General features: G+C 47.9%; 1 pseudogene; it reads right to left on the reverse strand.

The window, feature by feature from the left end:
- Positions 1-5,265: 5,265 nt before the first annotated feature.
- The window catches only part of LOC121564128, a 40,074-nt pseudogene continuing 26,070 nt past the window's right edge, over positions 5,266-19,269 (reverse strand).

The following is a 19,269-nucleotide window of genomic DNA, read 5'->3' on the forward strand; positions in this document are numbered from 1 at the left end:
AGAGAGAGAGAGAGAGGCGATGGAGATGAGAGAGAGAGAGACAGGCGATGGAGAGAGAGAGAGAGACAGGCGATGGAGAGAGAGAGAGAAGGAGAGAGAGAGAGACAGGCGATGGAGAGAGAGAGAGAGACAGGCGATGGAGAGAGAGGAGAGAGACAGGCGAAGGGAGAGAGAGAGAGAGAGAGGATGGAGGAGGAGAAGAGAGAGAGAGAGAGAAGGGATGGAGAGAGAGAGAGACAGGGAGGAGAGAGAGAGAGAGACAGGCGATGGAGAGAGAGCAGTTAGAGAGACAGGGGATGGAAGGAGAGAGAGAGAGACAGGCGATGGAGAGAGAGAGAGAGAGACAAGCGATGGAGAGAAGAATATAGAGAGAGAGAGAAGATGGAGAGGAGATGGAGAGAGAGAGACAGGCGTATGGAGAGAGAGAGAGAGACAGGCGATGAGAGAGAGAGAGAGAGAGACGTATGGAGGAGAGAGAGAGAGAGACAGACGATGGAGAGAGAGAGAGAGAGAGGCAGGCGAGGGAGAGAGAGAGAGAGAGAGAGAGAGAGAGAGAGGAAAGAGAGAGACAGGGATGGAGAGAGAGAGAGAGAGACAGGCGATAGAAAGAGAGAGAGAGAGAGAGAGGAGAAGTGGAAGGAGAGAGAGAGAGACAGGCGATGAGAGGAGAGAGAGAGAGACAGATGGAGGGAGAGAGAGACAGGCGATGGAGAGAAAAGAGAGAGAAGAGAGAGAGAGAGAGACAGAGCGATGGAGAGAAAGAGAGAGAGACAGGGATGGAGAGAGAGAGAGAGAGAAGGCGAAGAGAGAGAGAGAGAGACAGGGATGGAGAGAGAGAGAGAATTGAGAGAGAGAGAAGAGAGAGAGAGAGAGACAGGCGATGGAGAGAGAGAGAGACAGGCGATGAGAGTTAAGAGGAGAGAGGAGAGAGAAGCGATGGAAGTGAGAGAGAGAAGGGATGGAGAGAGAGAGAGAGACAGGCGAGAGAGAGAGAGAGAGAGGCGATGGTAGAGAGAGAGGAGAGAAGTGGATGGAGAGAGAGAGAGAGAGACAGGCGATGGAGAGAGAGAGAGAGAGACAGGCGATGGAGAGAGAGACAGGATGGAGAGAGAGAGAGAGAGAGGCGATGGGAGAGAGAGAGAGAGACAGGGATGGAGAGAGAGAGAGAGGGATGGAGAGAGAGAGAGAGACAGGCGAGTGAGAGAGAGAGAGAGACAGGCGATGGAGAGAGAGAGAGAGACAGGCGATGGAGAGAGAGAGGAGGATAGGGATGGAGAGAGAGAGAGACAGGATGAGAGAAGAGAGAGAGAAGAGAGAGAGAGAGGAGGAGAGAGAGAGAGAGAGAGAGAGAGAAGGGAAGAGAGAGAGAGAGACAGGCGATGGAGAGAGAGAGAGAGACAGGCGATGGAGAGAGAGAGAGAGACAGGCGATGGAAGAGAGAGAGAGAGAGAGAGGCGATGGAGAGAGACGGAGAGAGAGACAGGGATGGAGAGAGAGAGAGACAGGCGATGGAGAAGAGAGAGAGAGACAGGCGATGGAGAGAGAGAGAGAGAGGCGATGGAGAGAGAGAGACAGGCGATGGGAGAGAGAAAAAGAGAGAGAAGGGATGGAGAGAGAGAGAGAGCAGGATGGAGAGAGAGAGAACAGGAGAGAGGAGAGAAGGGAGAGAGAATGGAAGAGAGAGAAAGGCGATGGAGAGAGAGAGAGAAGAGAGGAGGAGAGAGAGAAATGGAGAGAAGAGAGAGAGACAGGCGATGGAGAGAGAGAGAGAGAGAGGCAAGATGGAGAGAGAGAGAGAGAGAAAGAGACAGGCGATGGAGAGAGAGAGAGAAAGAGATGGAGAGAGAGAGAGAAGGAGAGAGAGAGAGAAGATGGGAGAGAGAGACAAAGAGAGGAGAAATGGAGAGAGAGAGAGACAGGAGGAGGGAGAGAGAGAGAGAGAGAAAAGGATGGGAGAGAGAGAGAGAGACAGGGAGGAGAAGAGAGAGAGAAGGGATGGAGAGAGAGAGAGAGAGGGGAGGGGGGAAGAGGGGGAGAAGGGATGGAGAGAGAGAGACAGGGATGAGAGAGAGAGAGAGGAGAGGTGGTTATGTGAGCAGGAGAGAGAGAGAGAGGCGATGGAGAGAGAGAGACAGAATGGAGACGGGGAGGAAGAGGAGACAGGGATGGAGAGAGAGAAGAGAGAGACAGGGATGGAGAGAGACGAGGGTAGAGAGAGAGAAGGGTATAGAAGAGAGAGAGAGACAGGCGATGGAGAAGAGAGAGACAGGCGATGAGAGGAGAGAGAGAGACAGGCGATGGAAAGTGAGAGAGAGAGACAGGCGATGGAGAACAGGAGAGAGAGAGAAGAAGAGAAGGAGAGAGAGACAGGCGATGGAGAGAGAGAGAGAGAGACAGGGATGGAGAGAGAGAGAGAGGCGAAGCAGCACAGACAGAGCGATGGAGAGAGAGAGAGACAGGCGACGGAGAGAGAAGGGATGGAGAGAGAGAGAGTTAAGATGGAGAGAGAGAGAGAGAAGGGATGGAGAAGAGAGAGAGAAGGCGAGGAGAGAGAGAGAGAGAGAAGGAGAGAAGAGAGAGAGAGAGGATGGAAGAGAGAGAGAAGAGAAGGATGGAGGAGAGAGAGAAGGGAGAGAGGAGAGACAGGGAAGAGAGAGAGACAGGCGATGGAGAGAGAGACAGGCGTGAGAGAGAGAGACAGGCGATGAGAGAGAGAGAGAGAGAGCGCGATGAGAGAAGAGAGAGACAGGCGATGGAGAGAGAGAGAGAGAGAGAGAGACAGGCATGAGAGAGAGAGAAGAGAGAGAGGAGGGGCGATGGAGAGAGAGAGACAGGCGATGGAGAGAGAGAGAGACAGGCATGGAGAGAGAGAGAGAGACAGGCGATGGAGAGAGAGAGAGAGAGGGAGGGAGAGGAGAGAGAGAGAGAGAGGAAGAGAGAGAGAGAGAGAGACAGGGAAGTGAGAGAGAGAGAGAGAGACAGGCGATGGAGAGAGAGAGAGAGACACGATGGAGAGAGAGAGAGAGACAGGCGATGGAGAGAGAGAGAGAGACAGGCAGGAGAGAGAGAGAAGGATGAAGAGAGAGAAGAGAGAGAAGGAGATGGAGAGAGAGAGAGAAGGAGAAGGGGAGAGAGAAGGGATGGGAGAGAGAGAGAGACAGGCGATGGAGAGAGAGAGAGAGAGACAGGCGATGGAGAGAGAGAGAGAGACAGGCGAAGGAGAGAGAGAGAGAGATACAGGCGATGGGGAGAGAGAGAAGGGATGGAGAGAGAGAGAGAGATAGAAGGGAATGGAGAGAGAGGATGGAGAGAGAGACAGGCGATGGAGAGAGAGAGAGAGACAGGAGATGAGAGAGAGAGAGAGAGACAGGCGATGGAGAGAGAGAGAGAGAGCAGAAGGAGGAGAGAGAGAAGATGGGGAGAGAGAGAAGAGAGGAGAGAGACAGGGATGGAGAGAGAGAGAGAGAAGATGGGAGAGAGAGAGAGAGAGGGATGGAAGAGAGAGAGAAGATGAGAGAGAGAGGAGGGATGGAGAGAGAGAGAGAAGGGGAGAAGGAGGGAGAGAGAGAGAGAGAAGAAAGAGGAGAGAAGGATGGAGGAGAGAGAGAAGGAGGGGGAGAAGGGATGAGAGAGAGAGAGAGAAGAGAGAGAGAAGAGAGGAGGAAGGGATGGAGAGAGAGAGAGAGACAGGGATGGAGAGAGAGAGAGACAGGCTATGAGAGAGAGAGAGACAGGCGATAGAGAGAGAGAGAAGGCGAGAGAGAGAGAGAGAGAGAAATGGAGAGAGAGAGAGAGAAAGAGAGGAGAGAAGAGAGAGAGAGAGAGAAATGGAGAGAGAGAGACAGATGGGAGAGAGAGAAGAGGAGAGAGAGAGAGAAGAGAGAGAGAGAGAAGGGAGAGAAGAGGGAAGGGGAGAGAAGGGATGGAGAGAGAGAGAGAGATAGAGGAGAGAGAGAGAGAGACAGATGAGGAGAGAGAGAGAGACAGGCGATGGAGAGAGAGAGACAGGCGGTGGAGAGAGAGAGAGACAGGCGATGGAGAGAGAGAGAGAGAGACAGGCGATGGAGGAGAGAGAGAAGGGATGGAGAGAGAGAGAGAGAGAGAGACAGGCGATGTGGAGAGAGAGAGAGAGACAGGCAATGGAGAGAGAGAGAGAGAGAGACAGGGATGGAGAGAGAGAGAGAGACAGGCGATGGAGAGAGAGAGAGAAAAGGCGATGGAGAGAGAGAGAGAGACAGGCGATGGAGAGAGAGAGAGACAGGCGATGGAGAGAGAAAGAGAGAGACACGATGGGAGAGAGAGAGAGAGAGACAGGCAATGGAGAGAGAGAGAGAGAGACAGGGAGAGAGAGAGAGAGAGAAGGATGGAGAGAGAGAGAGAGAGGATGGAGAGAGAGAGAGAGAGCGAAGGAGAGAGAGAGACAGGATGGAGAGAGAAGAGAGAGAAGGGATGGAGAGAGAGAGAGAGAGAGAGGATGGAGAGAGAGAGAGCAGGCGATGGAGAGAGAGAGAGACAGGCGAGTGGGGAGAGAGATAGGCGATGGAGAGAGAGAGACAGCGATGGGAGAGAGAGAGACAGGGATGGAAGAGAGAGAGAGACAGGGATGGAGAGAGAGAGAGAGAAGGCGAAGGAGAGAGAGAGAGAGACATGGAGAGAGAGAGAGAGAGACAGGCGATGGAGAGAGAGAGGGAGAGAGAGAGACAGGCATGGGAGAGAGAGAGACAGGGATGGAGAGAGAGAGAGAGAGGCGATGGAGAGAGAGAGAGAGAGGCGATGGAGAGAGAGAGAGAGAGACAGGGATGGAGAGAGAGAGAGAGAGAGACAGGGGATGGAGAGAGGGCAGAACTTAAAACCCTCAGTGTTTGGTTATTTATTTATAGAGCTAATTTGAATAAACAAAATGCATTCAGACGGCAGAATGGGCCGCGATCCCAGAGAGATAGCTAGCTGGAGAAAAAACACCAACAACACAAATCACTTCTTTTATTTTCTGGGAGGGGTGTAGATGTAGACTCAATAGGGGGAAAGAAAAGAGAGAGAGAAGGAGAGAGAGACAGAGAGGAGAGGAAGAGAGAGAGGAAGAGAGAGAGAGAGAGAGAGAGAGAGAGAGAGAGAGAGAGAGAGAGAGTGTGAGAGAGAGAGAGTGTGAGAAACAGAGAGAGAGAGAGAGAGAGAGAGAGAGAGAGAGAGAGAGAGAGAGAGAGAGAGAGAGACGGATGGCTGGCTGGATGCTACCTATGAGAGGCTACCCCCAACATTCCTTACCTTTTTCCCATCTTCCCCTGCTTCCTGGACATCACTTTGGTCTGAAACAAGAAGAGAGGTGACCATCAGAACACAGAATGGAAGTGACAGACAGATGGAGAGAGGAAAATAGAGCTGTGTGCTGCTTCTCTAAAGGTTCTCTCTAGCAGGGCAGTTGTCTAGTTGTCTCAGCTTGATGATTTATCAGTCCACTAATAAACACCAATTATTCATTTATCAGCCAGCCCTCTCCCCCCACTCTCCTCCTCCCCTCCCCTCTCCCACTCTACTCCCCAACCCCCACCACCCCCCCCTCTCCCTCACTCCCCCCCCACTCTCCCCCTCCCCCACCCCCCACATCCACTCCCCACCCCCCACCCCCCCCACTCTCCCTCCCCCCACCCCCACTCCCCCCCCCCTCCCCTCCACCACCTCCCTCCCTCTCCCCTCCACTCCCCCTCTCCCCTCCCCCCACCCCCACCTCCCCCCCCACTCTCCCTCCCCCCACCCCCCACTCCCCCCCCCCCCACCACCCCCCTCCACCCCCCCCTCACCCCCCTCCCTCCCCCCACTCCCCCTCTCCTCCACCCCCCCCTCCCCCTCTCCCCCCCCCCCACTCTCCCTCTCCTCCACTCCCCCCCTCTCCCACCCCCCATCTCCCCCCTCCCCTCCCTCTCCCCCCCCCCCACCCCCACTCTCCCCCCCTCTCACGAGCAGCAACATAAAATAAACACACACGACCAACCAACCAATCCACCCCATTAACAGGTCAGAGGTCATACTCGTGTGATGTCACTGACTGACCTGTGCGAGGGAGGTGCTCCGCCTCCGGTCTTCCGGTGGTGACCCTGTCCCCGCCCCCCCTCCCTGGGAGGAGGTACACTTGTAGCAGTCCAGGCCTGCAGGCTGGCCCACATGGCCACTCCCCTTCCGCTGCAGACATTGGGAGTGGTACAGGTGGCCGTAGCTACACACACACACACACACACACACACACACACACACACACACACAGAGACACACACACACACACACAGAGACACACACACACAGAGACAGAGCACACACAGAGACAGAGAACACACAGAGACACACACACACACACACACACAGACACACACACACAGAGACATAGACACACACACACACACAAACAGACACACACACACAGATATCCAAAAGGTGTTAACAGCATTACCGTGTGTAGAGCCTCCACTACAGCACCACCCTGGGAAATGTTCAGTGAGGTGATAGATATATTTACAGGACAATGTTCTGAACCTGACTCCATTCATACTTATCAGAACATGACAGTCAGTATCTAGATAACACATTTCTATCTGAATGTTGTTACGCTGCAACCCCTGGTGATTACCTGAATATGATGATTTCCTCGGGCTGTCGTAGCGTCTCTTGTACTGCTGGAGACAGATGTTACAGTGGTACTGACGGGGTGGGAGCTCTGACCGCCGCCGCAGATGAGACAGGGACCAGTGGAGGTCATGGTTTAACAGACTGGTGGTGGTCTCCAGTAAGTCTGGGGGAGGGTATATATTATTTTGATTAGATTAATTGTAGCCTGGTTCCAGATCAGTTTGTGCTCTTGACAAATGTTTGAAAGAGTGGCAGATGTATTGTTTTCTTCCCCATGAAATTATTTTTCACAGAATCATACATTTCCACAAAATGTCAGTCATCCTGTCCTCTCTCAGCATGTTAAATAGTACGTACAACCCACCAGTCACCCTGTCCTCTCTCAGCATGTTAAATAGTACTGTACAACCCACCAGTCATCCTGTCCTCTCTCAGCATGTTGAAATAGTACTGTACAACCCACCAGTCACCCTGTCCTCTCTCAGCATGTTAAATAGTACTGTACAACCCACCAGTCACCCTGTCCCCCCTCAGCATGTTAAATAGTACTGTACAACCCACCAGTGACCCTGTCCTCTCAGCATGTTGAAATAGTACTGTACAACCCACCAGTCACCCTGTCCTCCTCAGCATGTTAAACAGTACTGTACAACCCACCAGTCACCCTGTCCTCTCTCAGCATGTTAAATAGTACTGTACAACCCACCAGTCACCCTGTCCTCTCTCAGCATGTTAAATAGTACTGTACAACCCACCAGTCACCCTGTCCTCTCTCAGCATGTTAAATAGTACTGTACAACCCACCAGTCACCCTGTCCTCTCTCAGCATGTTAAATAGTACTGGTACAACCCACCAGTCACCCTGTCCTCTCTCTCAGCATGTTAAACAGTACTGTACAACCCACCAGTCACCCTGTCCTCTCTCAGCATGTTAAATAGTACTGTACAACCCACCAGTCACCCTGTCCTCTCTCAGCATGTTAAAATAGTACTGTACAACCCACCAGTCATCTGTCCTCTCTCAGCATGTTAAATAGTACTGTACAACCCACCAGTCACCTGTCCTCTCTCAGCATGTTAAATAGTACTGTACAACCCACCAGTCACCCTGTCCTCTCTCAGCATGTTAAATAGTACTGTACAACCCACCAGTCACCCTGTCCTCTCTCAGCATGTTAAATAGTACTGTCCAACCCACCAGTCACCCTGTCCTCTCTCAGCATGTTAAATAGTACTGTACAACCCACCAGTCACCCTGTCCTCTCTCAGCATGTTAAATAGTACTGTACAACCCACCAGTCACCCTGTCCTCTCTCAGCATGTTAAATAGTACTGTACAACCCACCAGTCACCCTGTCCTCTCTCAGCATGTTAAATAGTACTGTACAACCCACCAGTCACCCTGTCCTCTCTCAGCATGTTAAATAGTACTGACAACCCACCAGTCACCCTGTCCTCTCTCAGCATGTTAAATAGTACTGTACAACCCACCAGTCACCATGTCCCCTCAGCATGTTAAATAGTACTGTACAACCCACCAGTCACCATGTCCTCTCTCAGCATGTTAAATAGTACTGTACAACCCACCAGTCACCCTGTCCTCTCTCCAGCATGTTAAATAGTACTGTACAACCCACCAGTCACCCTGTCCTCTCTCAGCATGTTAAATAGTACTGTACAACCCACCAGTCACCCTGTCCCCTCTCAGCATGTTAAATAGTACTGTACAACCCACCAGTCACCCGTCCTCTCTCAGCATGTTAAATAGTACTGTGACAACCCACCAGTCACCCTGTCCTCTCTCAGCATGTTAAATAGTACTGTACAACCCACCAGTCACCCTGTCCTCTCTCAGCATGTTAAATAGTACTGTACAACCCACCAGTCACCATGTCCTCTCTCAGCATGTTAAATAGTACTGTACAACCCACCAGTCACCCTGTCCTCTCTCAGCATGTTAAATAGTACTGTACAACCCACCAGTCACCCTGTCCTCTCTCAGCATGTTAAATAGTACTGTACAACCCACCAGTCACCCTGTCCTCTCTCAGCATGTTAAATAGTACTGTACAACCCACCAGTCACCCTGTCCTCTCTCAGCATGTTAAATAGTACTGTACAACCCAATAGTCACCCTGTCCTCTCTCAGCATGTTAAATAGTACTGTACAACCCCACCAGTCACCCTGTCCTCTCTCAGCATGTTAAATAGTACTGTACAACCCACCAGTCACCCTGTCCTCTCTCAGCATGTTAAATAGTACTGTACAACCCACCAGTCACCCTGTCCTCTCTCAGCATGTTAAATAGTACTGTACAACCCACCAGTCACCCCTGTCCTCTCAGCATGTTAAATAGTACTGTACAACCCACCAGTCACCCTGTCCTCTCTCAGCATGTTAAATAGCACTGGAGGCCTCAGGGAGGGAGAGAGAAGAGGCCTGCCATGGACACAGTACCACGTAGTTCACACACACACCACTCATTTTCACTGCAATTTGGGAGAGGCAAAGCTGAGAGCTCTTTCACTTCTCCTCCTATTGACAGTCCTGCCATTTCTCAAGGTCAGAGCAGACTGGAGTAAAGGAAGGGAGGGAGGGAGGAGAAGAGGAGAGGAGAGGGGAGAGAGAGGAGAGAAGAGGAGAGGAGAGGAGAGGGAGAGGGGAGGAGAGAGGAGAGGAGAGGAGGGAGGGGGGAGAGGAGAGGAGAGGAGAGGAGAGGAGAGGGAGAGGAGAGGAGAGAGAGGAGAGGAGAGGAGAGAGAGGAGAGGAGAGGAGAGGAGAGGAGAGGAGAGGAGAGGAGAGGAGAGGAGAGGAGAGGAGGAAGAGAGGAGAGGGGGGGGGAGAGGGAGGGGGGAGAGAGGAGGGAGGAGAGGAGGGAGGAAGAAAAAGAGTGAGGAGAAGTCTGTGTCCCCCAAATGGCACCCTAGTCCTATGTACTATAATGTACTACTTTTGACTAGTGCACTTTAAAGGGAATAGGTGCCATTTGGGACACAAGGAGAGGAGAGATATCTGTGAAAGTAGCTTTAGCTTCAAAGGAAAAGTCTAGCATTTCATCCCCTCAGTGAATTCAACCAGTTCTGCCTGAGTGAGCTGGAGAGAAACAGGTGTGTGTGCTGATTGTTTACAACGTTTCATCAGCTCTTGGCAGACTGGTAAGTGTGTGTGTGTACGTGAGTGAGTGAGAGTGGGGTGTGTATGTGTGTGTGTGTGTGTGTATACAGTGCCATCGGAAAGTATTCAGACCCCTTGACTTTTCCACATTTTGTTACGTTACAGCCTTGTTCTAAAATGGATTAAATAAATAAAAATCCTCATAAATCTACAAACAATACCACATAATGACAAAGCGAAAATAGGTTTTTAGAAAACTGAAATACTTATTTACATAAGTATTCAGAACCTTTGCTATGAGACTCGAAATTGAGCTCAGATGCATCCTGTTTCCATTGATCATCCTTGAGATGTTTCTACAACTGGAGTCCACCTGTGGTAAATTCAATTGATTGGACATGATTTGGAAAGGCACACACCTGTCTTTAGTAAAGGTCCCACAGTTGACAGTGCATGTCAGAGCAAAAACCAAGCCATGAGGTCGAAGGAATAGTCCGTAGAGCTCCGAGACAGGATTGTGTCGAGGTACAGATCTGGGGAAGGGTACCAACAAATGTCTGCAGCATTGAAGGTCCCCAAGAACACAGTGGCTCTCCATCATTCTTAAATGGAAGAAGTTTGGAAACCACCAAGACTCTTCCTAGAGCTGGCCGCAGGTCAAACTGAGCAATCGAGGGAGAAGGGCCTTGGTCAGGGAGGTGACCAAGAACCCGATGGTCACTCTAACAGAGCTCCAGAGTTCCTCTGTGGAGATGGGAGAACCTTCCAGAAGGACAACCATCTCTGCAGCACTCCACCAATCAGGCCTTTATGGTAGAGTGGCCAGAGGAAGCCACTCCTCAGTAAAAGGCACATGACAGCCCACATGGAGTTTGCCAAAGGCACCTAAAGGACTCTCAGACCATTTAAAAAAAAAATATTTGACCTTTATTTAACTAGGCAAGTCAGTTAAGAACAAATTGTTATTTACAATGACGGCCTACCCCGGCATACCCTGGACGATGCTAAGCCAATTGTGCGCCGCCCTATGGGACTCCCAATCACGGCCGGTTGTGATACAGCCTGGAATTGAACCAAGGTCTGTAGTGACGCCTCTAGCACTGAGATGCAGTGCCTTAGACCGCTGCGCCACTGGGAGCCAAAAGAAAAAGAGACAAGATTCTCTGGTGTGATGAAACCAAGATTTAACTCTCTGGCCTGAATGCCGAAAGCGTCACGTCTGGAGGAAACCTGGCACTATCCCTACGGTGAAGCATGGTGGCAGATCATACTGTGGGGATGTTTTTCAGTGGCAGGGACTGGGAGACTAGCCAGGATCAAGGCAAAGATGAACAGAGCAAAGTACAGAGAGATCCTTGATGAAAACCTGCTCCAGAGCACTAAGGACCTCAGACTGGTAAGGTTCACCTTACAACAGGACAAGAAGACTTAATGCTGTAATCGCTGCCAAAGGTGCTTCAACAAAGTACTGAGTAAAGGGTCTGAATACATTTCTAAAAACCTGTTTTTGCTTTATCATTATGGGGAATTGTGTGTAGATTGATGACGGAAAAAAACTATTTAATACATTTTAGAATAAGACTAACGTAAAAAAATGTGGAAAAAGTCAAGTGGTCTGAATACTTTCCGAATGTACTGTATGTGTGTGTATATGTATGTGTGTGGGTGGGGTGTGTTAAGATTTAGCTACAGTAACATTGCTTGGCTAGCTCCTGGAGAGACTGCACTGCACCAGACAGGAATGTGTTACATTGATAAGAGTGCACACACACACACAAAAAAATCTCAGACATATACAATTATATCATATAGCACAACATACACATTATTCAAACACACATAAAGGAAAACACTCTAGACTTGATCGGAAGAAAGGTGGAGCGCCCAGGTCAGTTTGATAGGAGGGAGGGAGGGAGGGAGGGAGGGAGGGAGGGAGGGAGGGATGAAATGATGGAGGGAGGGAGGAGAGAGAGGCCTTAACAAGTGTAATTAATCCAGCTTCGTCTGGGCAGGACACACGCTAATCAACTGTGAGTCTGACGCACGCAACACACACACACACACACACACACACACACACACACACACACACACACACACACACACACACACGCACACACACACCTTGTATGAGCAGGACACACACTAATCAACGGTGAGTGTGAGTGGAGGCGTCTGTAAAAACACTGAAATGAACACCCAGCCCCACTAGGGTTGAGCTTCAGTAGTTACTCTCTCTCACACATACACCCTTCTGTCAGTCAACAACAGGGACACACACACACAGTTACCTGTTCATAGTTGAAGGTCTCCAGCATACCCAGAATAAGGCCTTGTATCTCAGCTAGCTCCTTTACCATACACAGGATCCTGAGACACACAGAGAGAGAGAGAGAGAGTCCATAAAGATTCTATAACCACTTAAAAAGGAAGCGATTCCCAAACCTTCCATAACAAAGCCATCACCTACAGAGAGATGAACTTGGAGAAGAGTCCCCTAAGTAAGCTTGTCCTGGGGCTCTGTTCACAAACACAAACAGACCCCACACAGCCCCAGGACAACAACAACAACAACAACCCAATTAGACCCAACCAAATCATGAGAAAACAAAAAGAGAATTACTTGACACATTGGAAAGAACAAACAAAAAAACAGAGCAAACTAGAATGCTATTTGGCCCTAAACAGAGAGTACACAGTGGCAGAATACCTGACCACGTGTGACTGACCCAAACTTAAGGAAAGCTTTGACTATGTACAGACTCAATGAGCATAGCCTTGCTATTGAGAAAGGACCTGGCTCTCAAGAGAAGACAGGCTATGTGCACACTGCCCACAAAATGAGGTGGAAACTGAGCTACACTTCCTAACCTCCTGCCAAATGTATGACCATATTAGAGACACATATTTCCCTCAGATTACAGCGATCCACAAAGATTTCAAAAACAAAACCAATTTTGATAAACTCCCCTTATCTACTGGGTGAAAAAACCACAGTGTGCCATCACAGCTGCAAGATTTGTGACCTGTTGCCACAAGAAAAGGGCAACCAGTGAAGAACAAACACCATTGTAAATACAACCCATATTTATGTTTATTTATTTTCCCATTTGTACTTTAACTATTTGCACATTGTTACAACACTGTATATATACATAATATGACATTTGAAATGTCTTTATTCTTTTGAAACTTCTGAGTGTAATGTTTACTGTTAATATTTATTGTTTATTTCACTTTTGTTTACTATCTACTTCACTTGCTTTGGCAATGTTAACACATGTTTCCCATGCCAATAAAGCCCTTAAATTGAAATTGAATTGAGAGAGAGAGAGAGAGCTCTTTACCATACACAGGATCCTGAGACACAGAGAGAGAGAGAGAGAGAGAGAGAGAGAGAGAGAGAGAGAGAGAGAGAGAGAGAGAGAGAGAGAGAGAGAGAGAGAGAGAGAGAGAGAGAGAGAGAGAGAGAGAAAGAGAGAAAGAGAGAAAGAGAGAAAGAGAGAAAGAGAGAGAGAGAGAGAGAGAGAGAGAGAGAGAGAGAGAGAGTTAGGTACACACACACACTTTGCACGACCAACACACAACATAAGGAAAGAGAACAGGTACACACACACACAGCGGGCTGCTTGTGGAGGTGCAGAGTGGTCCCCCTGTGGGGAGGTTAGTGAGGTGTTAGTAATCATGGTTCAGCCTGCTGGAGAAGCTGCTGACGCACATACAGTGGGGGAAAAAAAGTATTTAGTCAGCCACCAATTGTGCAAGTTCTCCCACTTAAAAAGATGAGAGAAGCCTGTAATTTTCATCATAGGTACACGTCAACTATGACAGACAAATTGAGAAAAAAAATCCAGAAAATCACATTGTAGGATTTTAATGAATTTATTTGCAAATTATGGTGGAAAATAAGTATTTGGTCACCTACAAACAAGCAAGATTTCTGGCTCTCACAGACCTGTAACTTCTTCTTTAAGAGGCTCCTCTGTCCTCCACCGTTACCTGTATTAATGGCACCTGTTTGAACTTGTTATCAGTATAAAAGACACCTGTTCACAACCTCAAACAGTCACACTCCAAACTCCACTATGGCGAAGACCAAAGAGCTGTCAAAGGACACCAGAAACAAAATTGTAGACCTGCACCAGGCTGGGAAGACTGAATCTGCAATAGGTAAGCAGCTTGGTTTGAAGAAATCAACTGTGGGAGCAATTATTAGGAAATGGAAGACATACAAGACCACTGATAATCTCCTCGATCTGGGGCTCCACGCAAGATCTCACCCCGTGGGGGTCAAAATGATCACAAGAACGGTGAGCAGAAATCCCAGAACCACACGGGGGACCTAGTGAATGACCTGCAGAGAGCTGGGACCAAAGTAACAAAGCCTACCATCAGTAACACACTACGCCGCCAGGGACTCAAATCCTGCAGTGCAAGACGTGTCCCCCTGCTTAAGCCAGTACATGTCCAGGCCCGTCTGAAGTTTGCTAGAGTGCATTTGGATGATCCAGAAGAGGATTGGGAGAATGTCATATGAAACCAAAATAGAACTTTTTGGTAAAAACTCAACTCGTCGTGTTTGGAGGACAAATAATGCTGAGTTGCATCCAAAGAACACCATACCTACTGTGAAGCATGGGGGTGGAAACATCATGCTTTGGGGCTGTTTTTCTGCAAAGGGACCAGGACGACTGATCCGTGTAAAGGAAAGAATGAATGGGGCCATGTATCGAGAGATTTTGAGTGAAAACCTCCTTCCGTCAGCAAGGGCATTGAAGATGAAACATGGCTGGGTCTTTCAGCATGACAATGGTCCCAAACACACCGCCCGGGCAACGAAGGAGTGGCTTCTGTACTGAAGCATTTCAAGGTCCTGGAGTGGCCTAGCCAGTCTCCAGATCTCAACCCCATAGAAAATCTTTGGAGGGAGTTGAAAGTCTGTGTTGCCCAGCGACAGCCCCAAAACATCACTGCTCTAGAGGAGATCTGCATGGAGGAATGGGCCAAAATACCAGCAACAGTGTGTGACAACCTTGTGAAGACTTACAGAAAACGTTTGACCTGTGTCATTGCCAACAAAGGGTATATAACAAAGTATTGAGAAACTTTTGTTATTGACCAAATACTTATTTTCCACCATCATTTGCAAATAAATTCATAAAAAATCCTACAATGTGATTTTCTGTTTTTTTTTTCCTCATTTTGTCTGTCCTAGTTGACTTGTACCTATGATGAAAATTACAGGCCTCTCTCATCTTTTTAAGTGGGAGAACTTGCACAATTGGTGGCTGACTAAATACTTTTTTTTCCCCACTGTACACTCATCTAGACAATAATAATAATAATAATAATAATATGCCATTTAGCAGACGCTTTTATCAAAGCGACTTACAGTCATGTGTGCATACATTTTTACGCATGGGTGGTCCCGGGATCGAACCCACTACCCTGGCGTTACAAGCGCCATGCTCTACCAATTGAGCTACAGAGGACCACATTTAATAAATGACAAGTATACTGAAGTATACTTTAAATATACTACAAATTCATATAATATACGTCAAATACGAGATGTACTTGTGTAGTATATCTGAAATATACTATACATATACTACTATTACACTGAAAAGTGTTTTTTAAATTCATTGTTTTTCAGTCTTTTAGTAGACTATAGTTCACTATCATTACACTGAAACACACTTATTAAAAGGTGTAATCAATTTCATACACTTTAAATGTAATTCAGTATATTCATTTAAAATGCACTGAAAAAGAGCCTCCAGCTCATTTAACACCTGATTTACTTAACAAAAGGCACATCTCAATAGGTGGTCCAGGTATGTCATTACGTGGCTCAAGTTCTCTATTGCTCCTCAAGCAAGGGGGAGAGACCGATGACATCACAGATTCCTATCAGACCAACTCCTTGAAGTTTGCAGTTGTCTAAAAAAACACTGTTTTGCTCAAAACATATGTTTTACGCTTTAGTGTGTGTACTTTACTGTATTTATACTTGGGATATTGCTATTCAACAGGAAAAGTTCAAACATCGCTGGTGGACATATTTAACTTGAATGTCGACAAAATATATTTAAGTATACTTTCAACAAAGTATGTATGTGAATTTTATTTGCGCATATTACCCAGCATCCTTTTGTGCAGCTGAAGTTTTTATTTATAATATGTTGTTCCTCATATTTAGCTTTTGCAAATGTTGATGTTCATTTTCCAACTGAATAATGTTATACTTTTAATTACACGTTACACATATATTTTTTTAATGTTTAATTTATCACCTTAATGTGAACAACTAATGTGCAAAATGACACTGGTGCACAGTTATCAAAAATGTTACTTGTAAAGAATGAAACCCACTGAGAATATCCCTGCCGATAGACTGCCGATAAATGCATACCGTTCCTTCTCTTGCTAGAACAAAAGCGGAACCTGGTAGCGACAAACCTACCGATTCTACTTGTAAAATACCAATGCTCGTCAGCGGCCAAAAACGTAACTTTGAGCCAATCAGAGAGCACGAACCCCCACGTGGGGAGACAAAAAAAAAGAACCAAAAAAGAGTGCATTTTCTCTGTACGGACGAGCTAATCACACTTGATATGCAATGTAGGCTATGGGATGGTAGCTAGCTAAGTGCACAGACACAATGCACACAACACTCAATACTTCCTCCAAGCTAGCTAACCACTAGTATTGACATTATAATTAAATCACAATAGATTAGCTGGTTTCCATGAAACAGCTGCCTGTGTTAGCTGCCGAGTTAGTGCAGTGTCCTTAGCTAGCTATGTTGTGCTAGCTAGCGAATATGCTAACGTTAGTTAGCTAGCTAAACATTTGGATATGGGCTGGCACTGGCAGTCAGGGACTATGGAGAGTGAATTAAAATGTTTCTTCGTCACCTTGCTAAGTAAGCTTATAAGAAATCCCGCTATGCCCTCCGACGAACCATCAAACAGGCTAAGAGTCAATACAGGACTAAGATTGAATCGTACTAAACCGGCTCTGACGCTCGTCGGATGTGGCAGGGCTTGAAAACTATTACAGACTTCAAAGGGAAGCATAGCCGCAAACTGCACAGTGACACAAGCCTATCAGACGAGCTAAATCACTTCTATGCTTGCTTCGAGGCAAGCAACACTGAAGCATGCATGAGAGCATCAGCTGTTCCGGATGACTATGCGACCACGCTCTCCATAGCCGATGTGAGTAAGACTTTTAAGCAGGTCAACATTCACAAGGTTGCAGGGCCAGACGGATTACCAGGACGTGTACTCCGAGCATGTGCTGACCAACTGGCAAGTGTCTTCACTGACATTTTCAACATGTCCCTGACTGAGTCTGTAATACCAACATGTTTCATGCAGACCACAATAGTCCCTGTGCCCAAGGACACTAAGATAACCTGCCTAAATGACTACCGACCCGTAGCACTCACGTCTGTAGCCATGAAGTGCTTTGAAAGGCTGGTCATGGCTCACATCAACACCATTATCTCAGAAACCCTAGACCCACACCAATTTGCATACTGCCCAAACAGATCCAAAGATGATGCAATCTCTATTAAACTCCACACTGCCCTTTCCCACCTGGACAAGAGGAACACCTACGTGAGAATGCTATTCATTGACTACAGCTCAGCGTTCAACACCATAGTGCCCTCAAAGCTCATTACTAAGCTAAGGATCCTGGGACTAAACACCTCCCTCTGCAACTGGATCCTGGACTTCCTGACGGGCCGCCCCCAGGTGGTAAGGGTAGGTAACAACACATCTGCCATGCTGATCCTCAACACGGGGGCCCCTCAGGGGTGCGTGCTCAGTCCCCTCCTGTACTCCCTGTTCACCCATGACTGCATGGCCAGGCACGGCTTCAACACCATCTTTAAGTTTGCAGACGACACAACAGTGGTAGGCCTGATCACCGACAACGATGAGACAGCCTATAGGGAGGAGGTCAGAGACCTGGCCATGTGGTGCCAGGATAACAACCTCTCCCTCAACGTGATCAAAACAAAGGAGATGATTGTGGACTACAGGAAAAAAAAGAGGACTGAGCACGCCCCCATTCTCATCGACGGGGCTGTAGTGGAACAGGTTGAGAGCTTCAAGTTCCTTGGTGTCCACATCACCAACGAACTATCATGGTCCAAACACACAAAGACAGTTGTGAAGAGGGCACGACAAAACCTATTCCCCCTCAGGAGACTGAAAAGATTTGGCATGGGTCCTCAGATCCTCAAAAAGTTCTACAGCTGCACCAACGAGAGCATCCTGACTGGTTGCATCACCGCCTGGTATGGCAACTGCTCGGCCTCCGACCGCAAGGCACTACAGAGGGTAGTGTCTACGGCCCAGTACATCCCTGGGGCCAAGCTTCCTGCCATCCAGGACCTCTATACAAGGCGGTGTCAGAGGAAGGCCCTACAAATTGTCAAAGACTCAAGCCACCCTAATCATAGACTGTTCTCTCTGCTACCACACGGCAAGCGGTACCGGAGCGCCAAGTCTAGGTCCAAAAGGCTTCTCAAAAGCTTCTACCCCCAAGCCATAAGACTCCTGAACAGCTAATCATGGCTACCCTGACTATTTGCACTGCCCCCCCAACACACCCCTCTTTTACACTGCTGCTACTCTGTTTACTATTTATGCATAGTCACCTTTACTCTACCCACATGTACATATGACCTCAATTACCTCAACTAGCCGGTGCCCCCGCACATTGACTCTGTACCGGTACCCCCCTGTATATAGCCTCCCTACTGTTATTTTATTTTACTGCTGCTCTTTAGCAATTTTCTTTTTCTTTTTCTTTAATTAACACTTTTTTCTTTTACATTTTTTCTTTAAAAAACTGCATTGTTGGTTAAGCAATACGCACAGATATGCATTGCCAAACAACGCTACTGCCACCTTCTGGTTTGGAGAATTATAACAAGGCTGAGTGGCTGACGACTTCAAGGTCATTGCTGTGTGACAACCCTGTTCAGAGGTGCTAAGTACTGTCGGCAGGCAAGCATTTGACAATCATACCGTTATACAGTATCTCACAAAAGTGAGTACACCCCCTCACATTTTTGTAAATATTTGAGTATATCTTTTCATGTGACAACACTGAAGAAATGCCACTTTGCTACAATGTAAAGTAGTGAGTGTACAGCTTGTATAACAGTGTAAATTTGCTGTCCCCTCAAAATAACTCAACACACAGCCATTAATGTCTAAACCGCTGGCAACAAAAGTGAGTACACCCCTAAGTGAAACTGTCCAAATTGGGCCCAATTAGCCATTTTCCCTCCCCGGTGTCATGTGACTCATTAGTGTTACAAGGTCTCAGGTGTGAATGGGGAGTAGGTGTGTTACATTTGGTGTCATCCCCCTCACACTCCCTCATACTGGTCACTGGAAGTTCAACATGGCAACTCATGGCAAAGAACTCTGAGGATCTGAAAAAAAGAATTGTTGCTCTACATAAAGATGGCCTGGGCTATGAGAAGATTGCCAAGACTCTGAAACTGA

This window comes from Coregonus clupeaformis, unplaced genomic scaffold, assembly GCF_020615455.1.
Source record: "Coregonus clupeaformis isolate EN_2021a unplaced genomic scaffold, ASM2061545v1 scaf3287, whole genome shotgun sequence".
Lineage (NCBI taxonomy): Eukaryota > Metazoa > Chordata > Actinopteri > Salmoniformes > Salmonidae > Coregonus > Coregonus clupeaformis.